Source organism: Pinus tabuliformis, chromosome 5_2, assembly GCF_031772625.1.
Source record: "Pinus tabuliformis cultivar Carrire ecotype Pingquan chromosome 5_2, CPIR1, whole genome shotgun sequence".
NCBI lineage: Eukaryota > Viridiplantae > Streptophyta > Pinopsida > Pinales > Pinaceae > Pinus > Pinus tabuliformis.
Genome location: NC_142306.1, coordinates 113,996,771 through 114,023,960, shown reverse-complemented (window position 1 = coordinate 114,023,960; position 27,190 = coordinate 113,996,771). Strand labels below are relative to the sequence as shown.

General features: G+C 40.2%; 3 pseudogenes; all 3 read left to right on the top strand.

Annotated features, from left to right (window-relative positions):
• The first annotated feature begins 1,465 nt into the window (after positions 1–1,465).
• LOC149157757 (zinc finger CCCH domain-containing protein 17 pseudogene) lies at positions 1,466–2,705 on the top strand (annotated as a pseudogene).
• Positions 2,706–4,084: 1,379 nt separating this feature from the next.
• On the top strand, positions 4,085–8,792 carry LOC149157756 (zinc finger CCCH domain-containing protein 17 pseudogene; annotated as a pseudogene).
• Positions 8,793–13,639: 4,847 nt separating this feature from the next.
• LOC149157755 (zinc finger CCCH domain-containing protein 17 pseudogene) lies at positions 13,640–14,879 on the top strand (annotated as a pseudogene).
• The last annotated feature ends 12,311 nt before the right edge of the window (positions 14,880–27,190 follow it).

Below are 27,190 nucleotides of genomic sequence, written 5' to 3'. Positions count from 1 at the left end.
TTTGTCGTGAATCTGCAAACACAAACAAGGCAAACAAATTAAATAGCACCTGAAAAGCCAATATCATAAAACATATTTAACATGAAATTCAAGGAGTCCATGAAAAAAATAACATGAGATGCTTGTTGAGAAAAATGAGTTTGATTGTATTAATTGAAAAGAAGAATAACTTTACAACTTGTGCCTTGATGCTGTACAAGCTCCTCCCAGGGTCCAGCAAGAAGTCTCCTCTACTTTGTCAAGTTTCACTCACTGCCCAATGAAGCCAAAAAGGTATGTGATCTCTCCTCTTAAGCTCAACTAGGAAGTCTTGATTTCACCAGCATTTACCCTAAAAAATGTTCAGCTTCTAACCTCTCCAGCAACCAGCCCAATACCTGAATTTATAGTGCAATGGAGGGAGGTTACTAGGTCCTCCTTCAAAGGGATAAAGCCCTCCTTCAAAGGGATAGCTCCTCTCATCAAGGGATTAGCTCCTTCTCTTTTGGGATGCATGAACCACCTCAGAGCGAACAATCCACGTCAAAATTCCTTCTAGAATCCTCTAGAATTAACCCAAAGTGATTTTTTTAAGATAAGACTTGCGCCTTTTGACTTTCACAGGGGTCCGCACCCACACCTTTAGGGACAGAGCGGGCAGGTCCGAAGTTTTTGTAAACAGAAGGTGCGGGACCGCAGGTGACAGTGAGAGAAAGTGCAGAACCAGAGTTTCATTGATTTTCAATGTCTTTCTCCCATTTTCAAAGCTTGACTTGAAGAGCTGAGGTCTGAGACTTGCTTAGGAGGACAGTACAAGTGATGATAGACCCATACTGATTGCAAATAATCATGGTGACGATATTTTTGTGTAACAGATTGCCCCTAAAGTACGAAGTCTGTAGTAGATGAGGATTTCATTTATCATTTAGGAAGAGTGAAGTCCTTTATCATTTCGAGGATCATCTTGTGGAGAGCCCAGATGGAACCTGTAAAAACATTCAATGCAAGATATATATATGAGATCATATCATCGCTGAGATAGGCATTCCCATACTCAGATCAAAACTGACTAGAAAACTAACTACTGCTTTGATACAGGAATGATCTTGTAAAACATCACAAGTATAGACTCATGTGGACACATTATGGACGCATCCATCTGTTTATGAATAGTCCATTATAGAATGAATACAAAATGTTGGAAATAATACTGAGAGGGGGGGGGGGGGGGGGGGGGGGGGGGGGGGGGGTGTGTTATCACTGAAAATGATGTTGTCACAATTTTTCTAGATTAGCTTAAAGATTGGGTGTTTTCGCAGCGCCTGAATTATTTTAGCAGTTTCGCAGCGCTGCCTGTTTGCGTGGTTTCGTAGCGTGCTACGAAATTGGGAATTGGTTCGAGTTTTCAGCGAAGGTCCAAATCCTAGCATGCTTATTGTATAGAGTTTTGCTTCCCTCCAGGAATGTTGATGAGAGCAATGACAGTATGTCCAAGGAGGACACAATTCACACACAGGTTGATGCTATGCCAGACACTCCAAGGATGCAATGTGAATCTGTTTTTCTTTATATGATAGTCTTGTCTTTATGTGGCTCGAACTGATATTTGAAGTGGACTATTGATTTCTTTGTGCACCTGTAACAAAAAGGATAAAGCATGCCGTTATTGGCTTGCAGGCAATTGCAAGTATGCAAAAGACAACTGCAGATATCTGCACTCCCATTTTATTGGAGGTTCCGATGTCACTTTCATGACTAAGCTGGTTGGCCACGATAACAAGCCTATTCGAGGAATTGCTTTTCTTTCGCATTTAGGCTCTGCCAAACTCTATTCTGTTGGCCGACATAATAAGCTTATAGCCTGGGACTGCCATACAGGACAGGGAACAAATATCCCCTTAGGCGACGACAGTGGAGTTGGATGCCTTCTAAGTGAAGGTCCGTGGCTTTTTGTCGGCCTTCGTAATGCCGTCAAGGCTTTGAATACTGTCAACTTGACAGAGTTATTATTAGACGGCCCTAAGGGACAAGTCCATGCCCTGGCAATCGCTAATCAAATGATTTTGGCTGGAACACATGATGGCACCATTTTAGCATGGAAGTTTAATCCTACAACCAATACATTTGACCCTGCAACTTCCCTCACAGGGCATATGTTGCCTGTTGTCTCATTAGTCTCACAGAAAGACAAACTTTACTCTGCCTCTATGGACCACACAATAAAAGTTTGGGACCTGGAAACTTTTCAATGTATCCAAACCTTGAGAAATCACACATCAGTTGTAATGTCTCTTCTTTGTTGGGACCAATTTCTCTTGTCGTGTTCTTTGGATGGCACAGTGAAGGTTTGGGCTGCTACATCAACTATAGCTCTTGAAGAGATTTACACTCGTATTGAAGAACATGGTGTTCTTGCGCTGTGCATAATGAATGATGAACAAGCCAAACCTATTTTGCTTTGTTCATGCAATGATAAGAGTGTGCGCCTTTATGACTTGCCATCGTTTCATGAACGAGGTAGAGTATTCTCAAGAAATGAAGTGCGAGCACTTCAGATTGGACCTGGTGGATTATTTTTCACTGGTAATGGAATGGAGCATATCATGGTACCGGTGAATGAGGGAGGTCGAGAGCACCATAAGACGGTTATTGAAGTTGGAGCCCGAATCAAATCCAGTTTGGCATTATTGTCGATATTCAGAAATACAGAATTCGTGGTCTCTTAGAAGGCGGCGCATTTGATCATGAGGTGCTGTTGGATGCTCTATATTGCCACAGGGAATGCGCATTAACTGTTTGACAATTTCAGTCTTAGAGTTTTCTTTATCGAAATGTAGTGAGTAACCGCCAAATGTCAAGTGGCTTTTATGAGGGTTTGATTGCCACAAGGTCGCCACTATTATTGACACCCGGATTGAGATGTGGCGCTTCAGATGGCCATATACATTAGCAAAATCACCAGAATCACAACGACAACTGGAAAGGGAGATTATAAAGTAGATTTTAATAGCGGATGGAGTGAAAGGAGACATTCAAGGGCTAGTATTTATGCGTGATTCGAAAACAACGGGGGATATGAAGATTTTTGTTTCCATTATCATGTTTCGGTTTCTGTTATTGTGTTTTTGGGTTGCCTGAGGCGCGCAGAGAGCATCAATGTCAGATTTGCATAATAGTGCCCGGAAGGAGAAGGTTCAGAGTATATCTCAGAGTTCAAATTACAACAGCAAGGGTTTCAATTGTAGATTGAATTGCGCAGAAGATGTGAATTTAAAAGTATCCTGAACATGTTGGCGGTACTGAGGAGGATCCAGAATGTATTATATGTTGATATTTTTACATCTTTCTGTTGTTGTGTACAGTTAACACCAGATGCTTTTGTCTGTCTACAACATGCAAAAATGACTTTGTGAATGCAATCCAGATTAGCAATATTCTCTGTATCGTTATACCATGGCAGAGCTAGAAGACTTGTTTTGTATGGAAGATGAAAATTTTGCTGAATGAGACAGCGTTTTGAAGGATAGAAGGGTTCGAAGCAGAAAGATGTCTGCAAGGCAGTCCACATGGTCTCAAGGAACACATCAAGTTAAGAAAGAGCATGGTGTACTCTCAGTGGCACTTCTCTTCAAAATCCTGTGGGAGAATTATGTTCTTTTGCTCGGTTCTTAGGGATCGATCTTTATTCCTATTACTTCTGAAAGAAATGCGCGCGGCCTCATTTAGAATACTGGCATAATTCAAATGCTCTGTTCAGTTTTGGTTTATAGCTTTTCAAAAAACTCAAAGGATTTCCTTGTATGTCTCAACTAACATTTACTGGTGAGGCAAATATTCAGAGTTACTCAAATGTGTTGCAAATGATGATCTCCAAGAAGTATAGGCGATTTAAGGACTGTGTCAAGATTGTCCAGGATCTAAATTTTACATTGGAGCAGGTTCTGAGGGTATCTCATGAGGAAATAGGAAAGCTCGACTATTGCATAAAGAGGCAATAAAGCCTTATGATCCTGGGGATGGAATGCAAACAAGCATCAATAGTCAACGGGTTAGTCCTTTGAAGAGAAAGAGTCTTTCTCAGGAGGACACTTCTAAATTTGATAATATGGAAGTTCAATTGAAAAAACCATCCGCTCAGAAGGATAGTTTTTGTGAAGGTGCTGGAAAAGATTTGGATTTCTATAAGAAAAACCAAGCTGTGAGAGAAGAGCAAAATAATTACAAGAAACCTCATTGTGAGAGAAGCATGGTGAGAATTAGGAATGATCATGTGGAGCTGCTATACAGACTTTTCCAAGGTTTTATATTTGAGGAATGCGTATTATTGATATAGTGAAAAGATTTCAGAAATTAAGTTTGGAGGCATTCATCAAGGTTGTTTGAGCCATTTAATTAGCAAGTTTTTGTTTTTCTTGGGTCACAAGTACTTTCAGGAAAACAGATAGCTCTAGTTATAATGCTGCAGTGACAAGCACATCTAGTTGGGGCAGAGTGAAGACCAGAAATGTGAACAGAAGAATGATGGCATTGAATGGAGACAGCCATTGAAGCTTCAAGGATTCTGAATCTTTCAAACAGTAAACACTTTAGTGAATCTTTTGGGAAAGATTTTGTCTTCATTACCAATAATTGGTATACATCTTTTCTTCCTGGTTAATCAAAGACAGCTAAATTTATTGATGGAGATTGTGTTTTCTTTTAATCACACAGCAGTTTCGTAGCGCGCTACGAAACTGCTGTAGGTGATGATTTTAAAAGCGCAGAGCAGCTAGTGTGACACGGTGAGCGGGGGTTTGAGGAAAAGGAACAGATGTCTATCAAAGACCACCTACAACACATCAGAAACCTGGCATCACTCCATACTTGGGGTCATTAAAGGATTTGGGAGCAGGCTGCTATATTTTAGGAGAATGTTGGGAGACAAAAGGCCGACAAACAGGAACAGCTCCCTATATTTCAGGGCGATGGAAAACATATTATGTTAAGGGCCAACAAACAACTGCAGACACCTTTTCAGCTCATAAAGTTTCCAGCTCATTTGAAAGGTGTGGTGATATGCGGTGTTTGGGAAGAATTAAAGAACAGCAGACTTGTTTTTAAATGATGAAGAGGAATGGAAGACAGGGGACCGTGGATATAGGATGATTAATTTTATCAATTAATAGGCTGTCTTACAGCTAGCATCCGAGACCAGCTTGCTCGGTGAATGCTCCCTTAACATATCTTAGCCATAATGGAAATCATACAGCTGTCCAGCATCCAAGAAAGCATCAAGCCTGCGAGGAGAATGAAATTAGTATTTTAGTTTGATTAGGATTGTGTGTAATTATAGTTCAGCATGTTTGTAATTAATGCATTAGTTAGTAGCATATAGGAATAGTTAATAGCCACCTTCGAGGCTCCCCTCATGCTGGAGGAGGAAGCTCGAGGTGTTTTAGTTTGCTTGCCTATATATGGGCCAAGGTTAGATGTAGAAAGGGTTGGATACTTAATAGAAAAAGTGTGTTGTTTTGGGCCACTGTAAGATCTTTTTTGACAGTAATAGTAAAACAGAGTTATTCTCTTCTCAAGATTCTCGAAGGATTGTCATGGTCAAATGAAGTGATGATGTGTTATACCTTATGTTATTTTATGGTTTTGTTGTATGCAATCACTCAGAATTCATACTTATATGCTCTGACTTCCTGTGTATACAGCAAGCTATGTGTGGTGGAATATGTTTGACTTGTAATGCTAAGAGCCTTGATTTCTATGAGATCACTGTGTTTTTCTTGTCTACTTGATATTATAGACTCCATAGCCCAATGAGATATCTTTTGGTGTGTTTCCAACCAGTTATGTTTTCATAAGTAAATAAAGAGTTAGCCATCTAGTGTGTGAAGGATTTTATCAAGAGTTTTGAGAGAGCCCTCTCATGCTAGGGAGGCTAATCCTTAGTCAAAAGCTTGGTCTGAAATAGTTACACAGAGTCTACCTGATCAGCAGCCCTTCAGTGCTTGATTTTGTGATAACATTTTGGTGCGTCTGCCGGGAGCTTAAGATTGAATTTCTGAAGGTAGCAGGAGTTCAAATGATTTTCAAGGCTGCAAAACTACCTTGGCGACTCCATTGTTGAAGAATTCAAGGTTTATATATTCATGGTGATTCCACTGGAGTTATGAAAGACCCAGAAGCTGCTCTTCTTTGTTCAAGGTATGCATGCATAGATTTCTCAGGAATTCATGGTTTCCCAAATCATTTTCCCAAGGATGCATACTTTCTAAGGAATGGTCCAAAGTTTAACGGAGAGAATCTGAGTTTAACTTTGGATCATATATTAGATTTTTGTGAATTTGCACAGCTTCTTAGAATTAAACATGAGGATGTTTGCATAAGGTTATTTTATGATTCATTCCAAGGGAAATGCAAACAGTGGGTTGAATGCTTGCCTGCCAAGTCCATTAAGTCATTGCCAGACTTTTGGCTTTTGTTCTTGGAGGAATGGATAGATAGGCCAGAGGTGGAAGTAAAATCTCCTTCAGTTGAAGGTTTTAAACAGTGGAATGATGATCATAATAAAGAAGAAACAAATGAATCTTTTTCTTTGTCCCTGTCCTCATATCTGGAATCTTTTGACTGCAAGTCAGAGGATAAGATGAAATTTTTTGATGAATTTTCCAAAGACATTGAGAAAGAAATTGAAGGTTTAGAAGGACAAATTCAGGAATATAATTTTCATGATCATGATCATTATTCTCAGAAATATTTTATGGCTGAGCGCAAGGAGACTATGCTGGTTCCCCTCTCTTTTACGTTTGAGGAACTGAACACTGTGGTTGAAGATCAGTTTGCACAGCTGGAAAGTGTCGTGGAAGGACAAGCTGATCATGTGTTTTGGGATCCTATAGCTGATTACATGGAAGAGTTTTATTCTCCAGTGTTTCAACTTACCTATGAAGATCAGAGACAATTTCAGTGGCAGCGGTCATTACATTATCACATTGGCTCTGAAATCCGATGCAGTCAAAGACATTTTCAGTGGCAGCTGTCATCTCACTATCACATTGGCGCTGAACTTCGGGACAGGCAAAGAAGTCAAATGTCAGATAAAGCAAATGACTGGCTGCATTGGAAGTTTCATATTGATTGAGCTGAGGAAAGTTTAAATGGTTAGGGTAGGTAGGTAGGTAAATTGCAAATAAGCTCAAGGTTGGCTGAGCATTTATTTTTCAGTAGCATTAGTTTCTTTCTCCTACAGTCATGCTTGTCAAGCAAATTTCTGTTTGTTACAAATGGGTAAGGCACTGGAGCTGCGTGTTCTTAGCGCACCACAAGGGCACACTATCCCTAGTGGAGCCACTGTTATCACTGAAAATGATGTTGTCACAATTTTTCTAGATTAGCTTAAAGATTGGGTGTTTTCGCAGCGCCTGAATTATTTTAGCAGTTTCGCAGCGCTGCCTGTTTGCGTGGTTTCGTAGCGTGCTACGAAATTGGGAATTGGTTCGAGTTTTCAGCGAAGGTCCAAATCCTAGCATGCTTATTGTATAGAGTTTTGCTTCCCTCCAGGAATGTTGATGAGAGCAATGACAGTATGTCCAAGGAGGACACAATTCACACACAGGTTGATGCTATGCCAGACACTCCAAGGATGCAATGTGAATCTGTTTTTCTTTATATGATAGTCTTGTCTTTATGTGGCTCGAACTGATATTTGAAGTGGACTATTGATTTCTTTGTGCACCTGTAACAAAAAGGATAAAGCATGCCGTTATTGGCTTGCAGGCAATTGCAAGTATGCAAAAGACAACTGCAGATATCTGCACTCCCATTTTATTGGAGGTTCCGATGTCACTTTCATGACTAAGCTGGTTGGCCACGATAACAAGCCTATTCGAGGAATTGCTTTTCTTTCGCATTTAGGCTCTGCCAAACTCTATTCTGTTGGCCGACATAATAAGCTTATAGCCTGGGACTGCCATACAGGACAGGGAACAAATATCCCCTTAGGCGACGACAGTGGAGTTGGATGCCTTCTAAGTGAAGGTCCGTGGCTTTTTGTCGGCCTTCGTAATGCCGTCAAGGCTTTGAATACCGTCAACTTGACAGAGCTATTATTAGACAGCCCTAATGGACAAGTGCATGCTCTGGCGATCGCTGATCAAATGATTTTGGCTGGAACACATGATGGCACCATTTTAGCATGGAAGTTTAATCCTACAACCAATACATTTGACCCTGCAACTTCCCTCACAGGGCATATGTTGCCTGTTGTCTCATTAGTCTCACAGAAAGACAAACTTTACTCTGCCTCTATGGACCACACAATAAAAGTTTGGGACCTGGAAACTTTTCAATGTATCCAAACCTTGAGAAATCACACATCAGTTGTAATGTCTCTTCTTTGTTGGGACCAATTTCTCTTGTCGTGTTCTTTGGATGGCACAGTGAAGGTTTGGGCTGCTACATCAACTATAGCTCTTGAAGAGATTTACACTCGTATTGAAGAACATGGTGTTCTTGCGCTGTGCATAATGAATGATGAACAAGCCAAACCTATTTTGCTTTGTTCATGCAATGATAAGAGTGTGCGCCTTTATGACTTGCCATCGTTTCATGAACGAGGTAGAGTATTCTCAAGAAATGAAGTGCGAGCACTTCAGATTGGACCTGGTGGATTATTTTTCACTGGTAATGGAATGGAGCATATCATGGTACCGGTGAATGAGGGAGGTCGAGAGCACCATAAGACGGTTATTGAAGTTGGAGCCCGAATCAAATCCACTTTGGCATTATTGTCGATATTCAGAAATACAGAATTCGTGGTCTCTTAGAAGGCGGCGCATTTGATCATGAGGTGCTGTTGGATGCTCTATATTGCCACAGGGAATGCGCATTAACTGTTTGACAATTTCAGTCTTAGAGTTTTCTTTATCGAAATGTAGTGAGTAACCGCCAAATGTCAAGTGGCTTTTATGAGGGTTTGATTGCCACAAGGTCGCCACTATTATTGACACCCGGATTGAGATGTGGCGCTTCAGATGGCCATATACATTAGCAAAATCACCAGAATCACAACGACAACTGGAAAGGGAGATTATAAAGTAGATTTTAATAGCGGATGGAGTGAAAGGAGACATTCAAGGGCTAGTATTTATGCGTGATTCGAAAACAACGGGGGATATGAAGATTTCTGTTTCCATTATCATGTTTCGGTTTCTGTTATTGTGTTTTTGGGTTGCCTGAGGCGCGCAGAGAGCATCAATGTCAGATTTGCATAATAGTGCCCGGAAGGAGAAGGTTCAGAGTATATCTCAGAGTTCAAATTACAACAGCAAGGGTTTCAATTGTAGATTGAATTGCGCAGAAGATGTGAATTTAAAAGTATCCTGAACATGTTGGCGGTACTGAGGAGGATCCAGAATGTATTATATGTTGATATTTTTACATCTTTCTGTTGTTGTGTACAGTTAACACCAGATGCTTTTGTCTGTCTACAACATGCAAAAATGACTTTGTGAATGCAATCCAGATTAGCAATATTCTCTGTATCGTTATACCATGGCAGAGCTAGAAGACTTGTTTTGTATGGAAGATGAAAATTTTGCTGAATGAGACAGCGTTTTGAAGGATAGAAGGGTTCGAAGCAGAAAGATGTCTGCAAGGCAGTCCACATGGTCTCAAGGAACACATCAAGTTAAGAAAGAGCATGGTGTACTCTCAGTGGCACTTCTCTTCAAAATCCTGTGGGAGAATTATGTTCTTTTGCTCGGTTCTTAGGGATCGATCTTTATTCCTATTACTTCTGAAAGAAATGCGCGCGGCCTCATTTAGAATACTGGCATAATTCAAATGCTCTGTTCAGTTTTGGTTTATAGCTTTTCAAAAAACTCAAAGGATTTCCTTGTATGTCTCAACTAACATTTACTGGTGAGGCAAATATTCAGAGTTACTCAAATGTGTTGCAAATGATGATCTCCAAGAAGTATAGGCGATTTAAGGACTGTGTCAAGATTGTCCAGGATCTAAATTTTACATTGGAGCAGGTTCTGAGGGTATCTCATGAGGAAATAGGAAAGCTCGACTATTGCATAAAGAGGCAATAAAGCGTTATGATCCTGGGGATGGAATGCAAACAAGCATCAATAGTCAACGGGTTAGTCCTTTGAAGAGAAAGAGTCTTTCTCAGGAGGACACTTCTAAATTTGATAATATGGAAGTTCAATTGAAAAAACCATCCGCTCAGAAGGATAGTTTTTGTGAAGGTGCTGGAAAATATTTGGATTTCTATAAGAAAAACCAAGCTGTGAGAGAAGAGCAAAATAATTACAAGAAACCTCATTGTGAGAGAAGCATGGTGAGAATTAGGAATGATCATGTGGAGCTGCTATACAGACTTTTCCAAGGTTTTATATTTGAGGAATGCGTATTATTGATATAGTGAAAAGATTTCAGAAATTAAGTTTGGAGATATTTATCAAGGTTGTTTGAGCCATTTAATTAGCAAGTTTTTGTTTTTCTTGGGTCACAAGTACTTTCAGGAAAACAGATAGCTCTAGTTATAATGCTGCAGTGACAAGCACATCTAGTTGGGGCAGAGTGAAGACCAGAAATGTGAACAGAAGAATGATGGCATTGAATGGAGACAGCCATTGAAGCTTCAAGGATTCTGAATCTTTCAAACAGTAAACACTTTAGTGAATCTTTTGGGAAAGATTTTGTCTTCATTACCAATAATTGGTATACATCTTTTCTTCCTGGTTAATCAAAGACAGCTAAATTTATTGATGGAGATTGTGTTTTCTTTTAATCACACAGCAGTTTCGTAGCGCGCTACGAAACTGCTGTAGGTGATGATTTTAAAAGCGCAGAGCAGCTAGTGTGACACGGTGAGCGGGGGTTTGAGGAAAAGGAACAGATGTCTATCAAAGACCACCTACAACACATCAGAAACCTGGCATCACTCCATACTTGGGGTCATTAAAGGATTTGGGAGCAGGCTGCTATATTTTAGGAGAATGTTGGGAGACAAAAGGCCGACAAACAGGAACAGCTCCCTATATTTCAGGGCGATGGAAAACATATTATGTTAAGGGCCAACAAACAACTGCAGACACCTTTTCAGCTCATAAAGTTTCCAGCTCATTTGAAAGGTGTGGTGATATGCGGTGTTTGGGAAGAATTAAAGAACAGCAGACTTGTTTTTAAATGATGAAGAGGAATGGAAGACAGGGGACCGTGGATATAGGATGATTAATTTTATCAATTAATAGGCTGTCTTACAGCTAGCATCCGAGACCAGCTTGCTCGGTGAATGCTCCCTTAACATATCTTAGCCATAATGGAAATCATACAGCTGTCCAGCATCCAAGAAAGCATCAAGCCTGCGAGGAGAATGAAATTAGTATTTTAGTTTGATTAGGATTGTGTGTAATTATAGTTCAGCATGTTTGTAATTAATGCATTAGTTAGTAGCATATAGGAATAGTTAATAGCCACCTTCGAGGCTCCCCTCATGCTGGAGGAGGAAGCTCGAGGTGTTTTAGTTTGCTTGCCTATATATGGGCCAAGGTTAGATGTAGAAAGGGTTGGATACTTAATAGAAAAAGTGTGTTGTTTTGGGCCACTGTAAGATCTTTTTTGACAGTAATAGTAAAACAGAGTTATTCTCTTCTCAAGATTCTCGAAGGATTGTCATGGTCAAATGAAGTGATGATGTGTTATACCTTATGTTATTTTATGGTTTTGTTGTATGCAATCACTCAGAATTCATACTTATATGCTCTGACTTCCTGTGTATACAGCAAGCTATGTGTGGTGGAATATGTTTGACTTGTAATGCTAAGAGCCTTGATTTCTATGAGATCACTGTGTTTTTCTTGTCTACTTGATATTATAGACTCCATAGCCCAATGAGATATCTTTTGGTGTGTTTCCAACCAGTTATGTTTTCATAAGTAAATAAAGAGTTAGCCATCTAGTGTGTGAAGGATTTTATCAAGAGTTTTGAGAGAGCCCTCTCAGGCTAGGGAGGCTAATCCTTAGTCAAAAGCTTGGTCTGAAATAGTTACACAGAGTCTACCTGATCAGCAGCCCTTCAGTGCTTGATTTTGTGATAACATTTTGGTGCGTCTGCCGGGAGCTTAAGATTGAATTTCTGAAGGTAGCAGGAGTTCAAATGATTTTCAAGGCTGCAAAACTACCTTGGCGACTCCATTGTTGAAGAATTCAAGGTTTATATATTCATGGTGATTCCACTGGAGTTATGAAAGACCCAGAAGCTGCTCTTCTTTGTTCAAGGTATGCATGCATAGATTTCTCAGGAATTCATGGTTTCCCAAATCATTTTCCCAAGGATGCATACTTTCTAAGGAATGGTCCAAAGTTTAACGGAGAGAATCTGAGTTTAACTTTGGATCATATATTAGATTTTTGTGAATTTGCACAGCTTCTTAGAATTAAACATGAGGATGTTTGCATAAGGTTATTTTATGATTCATTCCAAGGGAAATGCAAACAGTGGGTTGAATGCTTGCCTGCCAAGTCCATTAAGTCATTGCCAGACTTTTGGCTTTTGTTCTTGGAGGAATGGATAGATAGGCCAGAGGTGGAAGTAAAATCTCCTTCAGTTGAAGGTTTTAAACAGTGGAATGATGATCATAATAAAGAAGAAACAAATGAATCTTTTTCTTTGTCCCTGTCCTCATATCTGGAATCTTTTGACTGCAAGTCAGAGGATAAGATGAAATTTTTTGATGAATTTTCCAAAGACATTGAGAAAGAAATTGAAGGTTTAGAAGGACAAATTCAGGAATATAATTTTCATGATCATGATCATTATTCTCAGAAATATTTTATGGCTGAGCGCAAGGAGACTATGCTGGTTCCCCTCTCTTTTACGTTTGAGGAACTGAACACTGTGGTTGAAGATCAGTTTGCACAGCTGGAAAGTGTCGTGGAAGGACAAGCTGATCATGTGTTTTGGGATCCTATAGCTGATTACATGGAAGAGTTTTATTCTCCAGTGTTTCAGCTTACCTATGAAGATCAGAGACAGTTTCAGTGGCAGCGGTCATTACATTATCACATTGGCTCTGAAATCCGATGCAGTCAAAGACATTTTCAGTGGCAGCTGTCATCTCACTATCACATTGGCGCTGAACTTCGGGACAGGCAAAGAAGTCAAATGTCAGATAAAGCAAATGACTGGCTGCATTGGAAGTTTCATATTGATTGAGCTGAGGAAAGTTTAAATGGTTAGGGTAGGTAGGTAGGTAAATTGCAAATAAGCTCAAGTTTGGCTGAGCATTTATTTTTCAGTAGCATTAGTTTCTTTCTCCTACAGTCATGCTTGTCAAGCAAATTTCTGTTTGTTACAAATGGGTAAGGCACTGGAGCTGCGTGTTCTTAGCGCACCACAAGGGCACACTATCCCTAGTGGAGCCACTGTTATCACTGAAAATGATGTTGTCACAATTTTTCTAGATTAGCTTAAAGATTGGGTGTTTTCGCAGCGCCTGAATTATTTTAGCAGTTTCGCAGCGCTGCCTGTTTGCGTGGTTTCGTAGCGTGCTACGAAATTGGGAATTGGTTCGAGTTTTCAGCGAAGGTCCAAATCCTAGCATGCTTATTGTATAGAGTTTTGCTTCCCTCCAGGAATGTTGATGAGAGCAATGACAGTATGTCCAAGGAGGACACAATTCACACACAGGTTGATGCTATGCCAGACACTCCAAGGATGCAATGTGAATCTGTTTTTCTTTATATGATAGTCTTGTCTTTATGTGGCTCGAACTGATATTTGAAGTGGACTATTGATTTCTTTGTGCACCTGTAACAAAAAGGATAAAGCATGCCGTTATTGGCTTGCAGGCAATTGCAAGTATGCAAAAGACAACTGCAGATATCTGCACTCCCATTTTATTGGAGGTTCCGATGTCACTTTCATGACTAAGCTGGTTGGCCACGATAACAAGCCTATTCGAGGAATTGCTTTTCTTTCGCATTTAGGCTCTGCCAAACTCTATTCTGTTGGCCGACATAATAAGCTTATAGCCTGGGACTGCCATACAGGACAGGGAACAAATATCCCCTTAGGCGACGACAGTGGAGTTGGATGCCTTCTAAGTGAAGGTCCGTGGCTTTTTGTCGGCCTTCGTAATGCCGTCAAGGCTTTGAATACCGTCAACTTGACAGAGCTATTATTAGACAGCCCTAATGGACAAGTGCATGCTCTGGCGATCGCTGATCAAATGATTTTGGCTGGAACACATGATGGCACCATTTTAGCATGGAAGTTTAATCCTACAACCAATACATTTGACCCTGCAACTTCCCTCACAGGGCATATGTTGCCTGTTGTCTCATTAGTCTCACAGAAAGACAAACTTTACTCTGCCTCTATGGACCACACAATAAAAGTTTGGGACCTGGAAACTTTTCAATGTATCCAAACCTTGAGAAATCACACATCAGTTGTAATGTCTCTTCTTTGTTGGGACCAATTTCTCTTGTCGTGTTCTTTGGATGGCACAGTGAAGGTTTGGGCTGCTACATCAACTATAGCTCTTGAAGAGATTTACACTCGTATTGAAGAACATGGTGTTCTTGCGCTGTGCATAATGAATGATGAACACGCCAAACCTATTTTGCTTTGTTCATGCAATGATAAGAGTGTGCGCCTTTATGACTTGCCATCGTTTCATGAACGAGGTAGAGTATTCTCAAGAAATGAAGTGCGAGCACTTCAGATTGGACCTGGTGGATTATTTTTCACTGGTAATGGAATGGAGCATATCATGGTACCGGTGAATGAGGGAGGTCGAGAGCACCATAAGACGGTTATTGAAGTTGGAGCCCGAATCAAATCCAGTTTGGCATTATTGTCGATATTCAGAAATACAGAATTCGTGGTCTCTTAGAAGGCGGCGCATTTGATCATGAGGTGCTGTTGGATGCTCTATATTGCCACAGGGAATGCGCATTAACTGTTTGACAATTTCAGTCTTAGAGTTTTCTTTATCGAAATGTAGTGAGTAACCGCCAAATGTCAAGTGGCTTTTATGAGGGTTTGATTGCCACAAGGTCGCCACTATTATTGACACCCGGATTGAGATGTGGCGCTTCAGATGGCCATATACATTAGCAAAATCACCAGAATCACAACGACAACTGGAAAGGGAGATTATAAAGTAGATTTTAATAGCGGATGGAGTGAAAGGAGACATTCAAGGGCTAGTATTTATGCGTGATTCGAAAACAACGGGGGATATGAAGATTTCTGTTTCCATTATCATGTTTCGGTTTCTGTTATTGTGTTTTTGGGTTGCCTGAGGCGCGCAGAGAGCATCAATGTCAGATTTGCATAATAGTGCCCGGAAGGAGAAGGTTCAGAGTATATCTCAGAGTTCAAATTACAACAGCAAGGGTTTCAATTGTAGATTGAATTGCGCAGAAGATGTGAATTTAAAAGTATCCTGAACATGTTGGCGGTACTGAGGAGGATCCAGAATGTATTATATGTTGATATTTTTACATCTTTCTGTTGTTGTGTACAGTTAACACCAGATGCTTTTGTCTGTCTACAACATGCAAAAATGACTTTGTGAATGCAATCCAGATTAGCAATATTCTCTGTATCGTTATACCATGGCAGAGCTAGAAGACTTGTTTTGTATGGAAGATGAAAATTTTGCTGAATGAGACAGCGTTTTGAAGGATAGAAGGGTTCGAAGCAGAAAGATGTCTGCAAGGCAGTCCACATGGTCTCAAGGAACACATCAAGTTAAGAAAGAGCATGGTGTACTCTCAGTGGCACTTCTCTTCAAAATCCTGTGGGAGAATTATGTTCTTTTGCTCGGTTCTTAGGGATCGATCTTTATTCCTATTACTTCTGAAAGAAATGCGCGCGGCCTTATTTAGAATACTGGCATAATTCAAATGCTCTGTTCAGTTTTGGTTTATAGCTTTTCAAAAAACTCAAAGGATTTCCTTGTATGTCTCAACTAACATTTACTGGTGAGGCAAATATTCAGAGTTACTCAAATGTGTTGCAAATGATGATCTCCAAGAAGTATAGGCGATTTAAGGACTGTGTCAAGATTGTCCAGGATCTAAATTTTACATTGGAGCAGGTTCTGAGGGTATCTCATGAGGAAATAGGAAAGCTCGACTATTGCATAAAGAGGCAATAAAGCCTTATGATCCTGGGGATGGAATGCAAACAAGCATCAATAGTCAACGGGTTAGTCCTTTGAAGAGAAAGAGTCTTTCTCAGGAGGACACTTCTAAATTTGATAATATGGAAGTTCAATTGAAAAAACCATCCGCTCAGAAGGATAGTTTTTGTGAAGGTGCTGGAAAAGATTTGGATTTCTATAAGAAAAACCAAGCTGTGAGAGAAGAGCAAAATAATTACAAGAAACCTCATTGTGAGAGAAGCATGGTGAGAATTAGGAATGATCATGTGGAGCTGCTATACAGACTTTTCCAAGGTTTTATATTTGAGGAATGCGTATTATTGATATAGTGAAAAGATTTCAGAAATTAAGTTTGGAGGCATTCATCAAGGTTGTTTGAGCCATTTAATTAGCAAGTTTTTGTTTTTCTTGGGTCACAAGTACTTTCAGGAAAACAGATAGCTCTAGTTATAATGCTGCAGTGACAAGCACATCTAGTTGGGGCAGAGTGAAGACCAGAAATGTGAACAGAAGAATGACGGCATTGAATGGAGACAGCCATTGAAGCTTCAAGGATTCTGAATCTTTCAAACAGTAAACACTTTAGTGAATCTTTTGGGAAAGATTTTGTCTTCATTACCAATAATTGGTATACATCTTTTCTTCCTGGTTAATCAAAGACAGCTAAATTTATTGATGGAGATTGTGTTTTCTTTTAATCAAACAGCAGTTTCGTAGCGCGCTACGAAACTGCTGTAGGTGATGATTTTAAAAGCGCAGAGCAGCTAGTGTGACACGGTGAGCGGGGGTTTGAGGAAAAGGAACAGATGTCTATCAAAGACCACCTACAGCACATCAGAAACCTGGCATCACTCCATACTTGGGGTCATTAAAGGATTTGGGAGCAGGCTGCTATATTTTAGGAGAATGTTGGGAGACAAAAGGCCGACAAACAGGAACAGCTCCCTATATTTCAGGGCGATGGAAAACATATTATGTTAAGGGCCAACAAACAACTGCAGACACCTTTTCAGCTCATAAAGTTTCCAGCTCATTTGAAAGGTGTGGTGATATGCGGTGTTTGGGAAGAATTAAAGAAAAGCAGACTTGTTTTTAAATGATGAAGAGGAATGGAAGACAGGGGACCGTGGATATAGGATGATTAATTTTATCAATTAATAGGCTGTCTTACAGCTAGCATCCGAGACCAGCTTGCTCGGTGAATGCTCCCTTAACATATCTTAGCCATAATGGAAATCATACAGCTGTCCAGCATCCAAGAAAGCATCAAGCCTGCGAGGAGAATGAAATTAGTATTTTAGTTTGATTAGGATTGTGTGTAATTATAGTTCAGCATGTTTGTAATTAATGCATTAGTTAGTAGCATATAGGAATAGTTAATAGCCACCTTCGAGGCTCCCCTCATGCTGGAGGAGGAAGCTCGAGGTGTTTTAGTTTGCTTGCCTATATATGGGCCAAGGTTAGATGTAGAAAGGGTTGGATACTTAATAGAAAAAGTGTGTTGTTTTGGGCCACTGTAAGATCTTTTTTGACAGTAATAGTAAAACAGAGTTATTCTCTTCTCAAGATTCTCGAAGGATTGTCATGGTCAAATGAAGTGATGATGTGTTATACCTTATGTTATTTTATGGTTTTGTTGTATGCAATCACTCAGAATTCATACTTATATGCTCTGACTTCCTGTGTATACAGCAAGCTATGTGTGGTGGAATATGTTTGACTTGTAATGCTAAGAGCCTTGATTTCTATGAGATCACTGTGTTTTTCTTGTCTACTTGATATTATAGACTCCATAGCCCAATGAGATATCTTTTGGTGTGTTTCCAACCAGTTATGTTTTCATAAGTAAATAAAGAGTTAGCCATCTAGTGTGTGAAGGATTTTATCAAGAGTTTTGAGAGAGCCCTCTCTGATCAAAGAGGCTAATCTTTGGTCTAAAGATAGGTTGAAATAGTTACATGAGACCTGGATTGGTTGCAGTCCCTAGTACTGGTTTTGTGATAACACGGTGAATCAGTATTATCAGATCAATAAAACTTTTCAAATTTCATGCTCAGAAACATATATGCTACTTCAGTTAAGTGAACCAGCGTGTACACGCTACTGTGTCTAAAGCAACTAGCGTATATCCAGAAATCTTATGATTCAGTTAGCTTATCTTCAGTAAATGCATCAGAACATTATTAACCACATTGACAGTAAACAGGTGTAGTATAATAGAACAGATCATCACATAAAAACCACAGACATGAACACCATGATATAAGGTGGAAACCCAATGTGGGTGAAAACCACCTGCTGCAAGTCGTCTCTTTCTTTCTTTAATAAGAATCTTCAGTTTACAATCTTTTGTACTGGTGCAGCCTTATACCAGTACGCAGGCTACAACCTGCAGAGGGCTATAACCCTCTCTCATTTTCCAACTACTTTTGGAAGGGAGCTACAACCCCCTCAGCTCTTGTACCAGGCGATCCATTTACTAGTACGTAGGTGCTGACCCTACAGAAGGCTACAACCTTCTTTCCTTTAGGGACCACGTTTCATCAATTTTCAGACTGGATCCATGAGTAAAAAACAAACATTACTGCAATACAATAATCAACTTATACTTGCATCATAATTCATTAAACAACCCAATACTGAATCACTGAAACCCTGTCACCAAGAACACAGAACCCAAACCAGAGCCCAGAACTCTGCAACAACCACCAGAATCAACAGCAACCTGAAATATCAAATCTTATTATGCATACGCTACTTCACTGTACCAAAACCGCGTGTATACGCACTTTCTCCAAAGGCAACCCGCGTGCAGATCTAGAAATAATTACTTATACCTCCGCTGTCAGATCCGACCCTTGCCAAGCGTCCCGAACAGATAACCAGCAATACCAAATCTTCTCACTTCGTCAGACACCCAATGCATACCCTTTGCCTAATGATCTTCTACTTATATAGCCTTAGGCCCTTCACAATACCATGGGCCAAAACCATAGTAACACAATACCATCAACTTCAAAACTAGGGATCGACACGTCTGTCGAGACACCATGGTCCAAAACCATAGGCACAACTTCCAAGGACTAATCGCCACGGACCAAAGATAAGTTTTCCACATACACGCTCTTTTACTGAAGCCAACCTGCGTGTACACGCGACTTGGTATATAGCGAACCTGCGTATACGCGACTTGGTATATAGTGAACCTGCTTGTATATGCGACTTGGTATATAGTGAACCAGCGTGTATATATTTTCTCTTCATACTTGTAGTCTGATCATCAATTCCTTGCTGCTATCCTTCTGCACTATGATTTGTCATCAGTGTGATTTTCCATCAAGGACAACACTTGTCTCATAATGCCAACAATCTCCCCCTTTAGACTTGATGGCAACCACCACACCAAGTCACTCTCCCCCTTTGACATCAAGGGCAAAGGGCGGACCAAGATATTCTCTTCTTTGGTATACCTTCTGCTGTCCATACTCCCCCTAAGTACCTGCTGAAATCTCCAAATGTGATCCCCCTTTGTGTGTGCCAAAGTGTACCAATCTATCCATGCTCCCCCTGAGCGGATGCAGGTTCTAAGACCAGCAATAACTAACATTTATATGATCTATACCATACGCATAAGCCTGCAATACCATTTCAACAAGATGTATCATTTAATGCCAACAATGAATAATTTGAAGTATATGCTCCCCCTGAGCGTGAGCCAACCATGACTGAACCATTTCCTGGGTCTGTTCTGCTGCCCTTTATGCTTCCCCTGAGCCTGAGCCAACCATGACTGAACCATTTCCTGGGTCTGTTCTGCTGCCCTTTCTGCATATACGTGACTTTGCAGCCTGTAACTCGCGTATATACGCGACTTGTCTTCATTATATCAGCGTATGCAAGATGGAATACTGAAATTCATCACTTTCAGATTCCCCTGTGTCTGTTGTGTCAGCTGTCTGAATTATGCCACACCTTTCTGTCTCTGTCTTCTTTAATTCCTGGAACTGTGATGATGTATGGTCCTCTTGTTTTGAATTTTGAAATCTGCTCCTGCATTCCCTTGCTTTATGCCCATAGTTGTTGCATGTATAACATCTTACATATTTCATGTTCCTTCTATCGCAATCAATTGCTTTGTGTCCATATGCATTGCAGGCAAAGCAATATCCTCTGAAATACCTGGGATGTGATGATCTTTTGTAATGGTCTTGACCCATTCTACTTCTACATCTGGCTGCAACATGTCCAAGATTATGACATACATAACATTCAACATTATTCAGTGGAGGAAATAATCGTCTATCACTTCCATAGTTAGGAGTAAAGGATCTTCCTTGAGGAATTTATTTCCTTGGTTGTTCCTTGTTCAGCATTTCAGATTTCTCATTAGAATTCCTTGCCTCACCTTGTGCACTAGATTCACCTTCAACATATTCATGAAAACCAAGACCAGTTTTGATAGCAGGAGACCTTTGACTATTAAGAATATCATCCAAGACTCTAGTACTATCTTGAAATCGTAAAAGATTATCCTTTTCTTCTAGTTTACCTTTCAAGATATTTACCTCAACTTGATGTTGTTCTTCCTTTTCCAGATACTGATTCCTTAGGTCTTCTTCAACTTTTCTTCCTTCTTCCACTTGTCGCTTTAATTTGATCACTTCATGTTCTTGATCTTCAAGAGCTTCTCTGTTCTGTTCTCTTGATTTTTTAAGATCTTCTTTTAGAGAGAGGATCTTTGATTCTAGTCTCCGAAAAGTTATGCTCTGATCCTTTACTATATCCTGCAATTGCTCCCTTACCCTGGTTTTGGTCTCCAATTGTTCATTTAATTTGGTAACTTCTTCAGTTTCTGCATTCTTTTGTTCATGTGCCATGAGACTTCTAATATCTTCACTATTATTGGATGAAGCATTCTTCTTTTCATGTGCCATGAGACTTCTAATATCTTCACTATCATTGAATGAACTTTTAATATGGGTATAATAGATTCTACCATCTTCTTCAGATATCTTTCCTTTGTTATGAGGGCATCTAGCAGCATAGTGACCAACTCTACCACATAGAAAACATTTGAAAGGTAGCTTACCTTTGAACCGTCCAGTTCCCCGTTCAAGATTCTTGACAAAATTTACCTCATCTTCTTCCTCTGACGCTTCGAATGCGGCTTCTGATGGTACCTCTTATCGCATTTCAAAAGCAGTTAAGATCCCGTGAAGCTGTGACATGGTGATTTTCTGCACATTCTCCTTTTCTTCTATGGCAGATACTTAAGAATCAAATTTAGCAGACAGAGATCTCAAAACCTTTTCAACTAAGACAACTTCCTCAAATTCTTCACCCAGATCCCTCATACAATTTACAATCTCATACATACGCAGGAAATAATCAGCTATGCTTTCATTACTATGCATCTTAAGAGTTTCATACCGGATTCTGAGAGTTTGAAGCTTTGCTCTTTTTACCTGATCATCTCCTTCGTAGCTTGTAACGATTTTGTCCCATATTTCCTTGGCTGATTGAAATGCATGATCTTCATAAATTCTGATTGTGTCAAACTACTCAATAGGACAGTAACAGCTTTGGCATTGAGCTCATATTGCTTTTTCTCTGCTGGATCTGTAGGAGTTGCTGATGGGAATTTGTATCCTCCTTCTACGATTCCCCAAACTTCTGCTCCAAGAGATTGTAGATATGCAGTGGTTCTTATCTTCCAGTGGGTAAAATTGTTCCCGTCAAAGACTGGTGGCCTGATGTGTGCCTCTCTTTCTGGATTAGCCATTCTGATGGATCTTTTCCTTCAAGCGATCAAGCTTCCTCTGAAGAACCGACTCTGATACCAATTGTTGGAAATAATACTGAGAGGGGGGGGGGGTGAATCAATATTATCAGATCAATAAAACTTTTCAAATTTCATGCTCAGAAACATATACGCTACTTCAGTTAAGTGAACCAACGTGTACACGCTACTGTGTCTAAAGCAACTAGCGTATATCCAGAAATCTTATGATTCAGTTAGCTTATCTTCAGTAAATGCATCAGAACATTATTAACCACATTGACAGTAAACGGGTGCAGTATAACAAAATAGATCATCACATAAAAACCACACACATGAACACCATGATATAAGGTGGAAACCCAATGTGGGTGAAAACCACCTTCCGCAAGTCGTCTCTTTCTTTCTTTAATAAGAATCTTCAGTTTACAATCTTTTGTACTGGTGCAGCCTTATACCAGTATGCAGGCTACAACCTGCAGAGGGCTATAACCCTCTCTCCTTTTCCAACTACTTTTGGAAGGGAGCTACAACCCCCTCAGCTCTTGTACTAGCCGATCCATTTACTAGTACGTAGGTGCTGACCCTACAGAAGGCTACAACCTTCTTTCCTTCAGGGACCACGTTTCATCAATTTTCAGACTGGATCCATGAGTACAAAACAAACATTACTGCAATACAATCATCAACTTATACTTGCATCATAATTCATTAAACAACCCAATACTGAATCACTGAAACCCTGTCACCAAGAACACAGAACCCAAACCAGAGCCCAGAACTCTGCAACAACCACTAGAATCAACAGCAACCTGAAATATCAAATCTTATTATGCATACGCTACTTCACTGTACCAAAACCGCGTGTATACGCACTTTCTCCAAAGGCAACCCGCGTGCAGATCTAGAAATAATTACTTATACCTCCGCTGTCAGATCCGACCCTTGCCAAGCGTCCCGAACAGATAACCAACAATACCAGATCTTCTCACTTCGTCAGACACCCAATGCATACCCTTTGCCTAATGATCTTCTACTTATATAGCCTTAGGCCCTTCACAATACCACGGGCCAAAACCATAGTAACACAATACCATCAACTTCAAAACTAGGGATCGACACGTCCGTCGAGACACCATGTTCCAAAACCATAGGCACAACTTTCAAGGACTAACCGCCACGGACCAAAGATAAGTTTTCCACATACACGCTCTTTTACTGAAGCCAACATGCGTGTACACGCGACTTGGTATATAGCGAACCTGCGTATATGCGACTTGGTATATAGTGAACCTGCTTATATACGCGACTTGGTATATAGTGAACCAGCGTGTATATAATTTCTCTTCATACTTTTAGTCTGATCATCAATTCCTTGCTGCTATCCTTCTGCACTATGATTTGTCATCAGTGTGATTTGCCATCAAGGACAACACTTGTCTCATAATGCCAACAATCTCCCCCTTTGGACTTGATAGCAACCACCACACCAAGTCACTCTCCCCCTTTGACATCAAGGGCAAAGGGCGGACCAAGATATTCTCTTCTTTGGTATACCTTCTGCTGTCCATACTCCCCCTGAGTACCTGCTGAAATCTCCAAATGTGCTCCCCCTTTGTGTATGCCAAAGTGTACCAATCTATCCATGCTCCCCCTGAGCGGATGCAGGTTCTAAGACCAGCAATAACTAACATTTATATGATCTATACCATACGCATAAGCCTGCAATACCATTTCAACAAGATGTATCATTTAATGCCAACAATGAATAATTTGAAGTATATGCTCCCCCTGAGCGTGAGCCAACCATGACTGAACCATTTCCTGGGTCTGTTCTGCTGCCCTTTCTGCTTCCCCTGAGCCTGAGCCAAGCATGACTGAACCATTTCCTGGGTCTGTTCTGCTGCCCTTTCTGCTTCCCCTGAGCCTGAGCCAACCATGACTGAACCATTTCCTGGGTCTGTTCTGCTGCCCTTTCTGCATATACGTGACTTTGCAGCCTGTAACTCGCGTATATACGCGATTTTTCTTCATTATATCAACGTATGCAAGATGGAATACTGAAATTCATCACTTTCAGATTCCCCTGTGTCTGTTGTGTCAGCTGTCTGAATTATGCCACACCTTTCTGTCTCTGTCTTCTTTAATTCCTGGAACTGCGATGATGTATGGTCCTCTTGTTTTGAATTTTGAAATCTTCTCCTGCATTCCCTTGCTTTATGCCCATAGTTGTTGCATGTATAACATCTTGCATATTTCATGTTCCTTCTATCACAATCAATTGCTTTGTGTCCATATGCATTGCAGGCAAAGCAATATCCTCTGAAATACCTGGGATGTGATGATCTTTTGTAATGGTCTTGACCCATTCTATTTCTACATCTGGCTGCAACATGTCCAAGATTATGACATACATAACATTCAACATTATTCAGTGGAGGAAATAATCGTCTATCACTTCCATAGTTAGGAGTAAAGGATCTTCCTTGAGGAACTTCTTTCCTTGGTTGTTCCTTGTTCAGCATTTCAGATTTCTCATTAGAATTCCTTGCCTCACCTTGTGCACTAGATTCACCTTCAACATATTCATGAAAACCAAGACCAGTTTTGATAGCAGGAGACCTTTGACTATTAAGAATATCATCCAAGACTCTAGTACTATCTTGAAATCATAAAAGCTTATCCTTTTCTTCTAGTTTACCTTTCAAGATAGTTACCTCAACTTGATGTTGTTCTTCCTTTTCCAGATACTGATTCCTTAGGTCTTCTTCAGCTTTTCTTCCTTCTTCCACTTGTCCCTTTAATTTGATCACTTCATGTTCTTGATCTTCAAGAGCTTCTCTGTTCTGTTCTCTTGATTTTTTAAGATCTTCTTTTAGAGAGAGGATCTTTGATTCTAGTCTCTGAATAGTTATGCTCTGATCCTTTACTATATCCTGCAATTGCTCCCTTACCCTGGTTTCTGTCTCCAATTGTTCATTTAATTTGGTAACTTCTTTAGTTTCTGCATTCTTCTGTTCATGTGCCATGAGACTTCTAATATCTTCACTATTATTGGATGAAGCATTCTTCTTTTCATGTGCCATGAGACTTCTAATATCTTCACTATCATTGAATGAACTTTTAATATGGGTATAATAGCTTCTACCATCTTCTTCAGATATCTTTCCTTTGTTATGAGGGCATCTAGCAGCATAGTGACCAACTCTACCACATAGAAAACATTTGAAAGGTAGCTTACCTTTGAACCGTCCAGTTCCCCGTTCAAGATTCTTGACAAAATTTACCTCATCTTCTTCCTCTGACGCTTCGAATGCGGCTTCTGATGGTACCTCTTATCGCATTTAAAAAGTAGTTAAGATCCCGTGAAGCTGTGACATGGTGATTTTCTGCACATTCTCCTTTTCTTCTATGGCAGATACTTAAGAATCAAATTTAGCAGACAGAGATCTCAAAACCTTTTCAACTAAGACAACTTCCTCAAATTCTTCACCCAGATCCCTCATACAATTTACAATCTCATCCATACGCAGGAAATAATTAGCTATGCTTTCATTACTATGCATCTTAAGAGTTTCATACCGGATTCTGAGAGTTTGAAGCTTTGCTCTTTTTACCTGATCATCTCCTTCGTAGCTTGTAACGATTTTGTCCCATATTTCCTTGGCTGATTTGAAATGCATGATCTTCATAAATTCTGATTGTGTCAAACTACTCAATAGGACAGTAACAGCTTTGGCATTGAGCTCATATTGCTTTTTCTCTGCTGGATCTATAGGAGTTACTGATGCGAATTTGTATCCTCCTTCTACGATTCCCCAAACTTCTGCTCCAAGAGATTGTAGATATGCAGTGGTTCTTATCTTCCAGTGGGTAAAATTGTTCCCGTCAAAGACTGGTGGCCTGATGTGTGCCTCTCTTTCTGGATTAGCCATTCTGATGGATCTTTTCCTTCAAGCGATCAAGCTTCCTCTGAAGAACCGGCTCTGATACCAATTGTTGGAAATAATACTGAGAGGGGGGGGTGAATCAATATTATCAGATCAATAAAACTTTTCAAATTTCATGCTCAGAAACATATACGCTACTTTAGTTAAGTGAACCAGCATGTACACGCTACTGTGTCTAAAGCAACTAGCGTATATCCAGAAATCTTACGATTCAGTTAGTTTATCTTCAGTAAATGCATCAGAACATTCTTAACCACATTGACAGTAAACAGGTGCAGTATAACAGAACAGATCATCACATAAAAACCACACACATGAACACCATGATATAAGGTGGAAACCCAATGTGGGTGAAAACCACCTTCTGCAAGTCGTCTCTTTCTTTCTTTAATAAGAATCTTCAGTTTACAATCTTTTGTACTAGTGCAGCCTTATACCAGTACGCAGGCTACAACCTGCAGAGGGCTATAACCCTCTCTCGTTTTCCAACTACTTTTGGAAGGGAGCTACAACCCCCTCAGCTCTTGTACTAGCCGATCCATTTACTAGTACGTAGGTGCTGACCCTACAGAAGGCTACAACCTTCTTTCCTTCAGGGACCACGTTTCATCAATTTTCAGACTGGATCCATGAGTACAAAACAAACATTACTGCAATACAATCATCAACTTATACTTGCATCATAATTCATTAAACAACCCAATACTGAATCACTGAAACCCTGTCACCAAGAACACAGAACCCAAACCAGAGCCCAGAACTCTGCAACAACCACCAGAATCAACAACAACCTGAAATATCAAATCTTATTATGCATACGCTACTTCACTGTACCAAAACCGCGTGTATACACACTTTCTCCAAAGGCAACCCGCGTGCAGATCTAGAAATAATTACTTATACCTCCGCTGTCAGATCCGACCCTTGCCAAGCGTCCCGAACAGATAACCAGCAATACCAGATCTTCTCACTTCGTCAGACACCCAATGCATACCCTTTGCCTAATGATCTTCTACTTATATAGCCTTAGGCCCTTCACAATACCACGGGCCAAAACCATAGTAACACAATACCATCAACTTCAAAACTAGGGATCGACACGTCCGTCGAGACACCATGTTCCAAAACCATAGGCACAACTTCCAAGGACTAACCGCCACGGACCAAAGATAAGTTTTCCACATACACGCTCTTTTACTGAAGCCAACCTGCGTGTACACGCGACTTGGTATATAGCGAACCTGCGTATACGCGACTTGGTATATAGTGAACCTGCTTGTATACGCGACTTGGTATATAGTGAA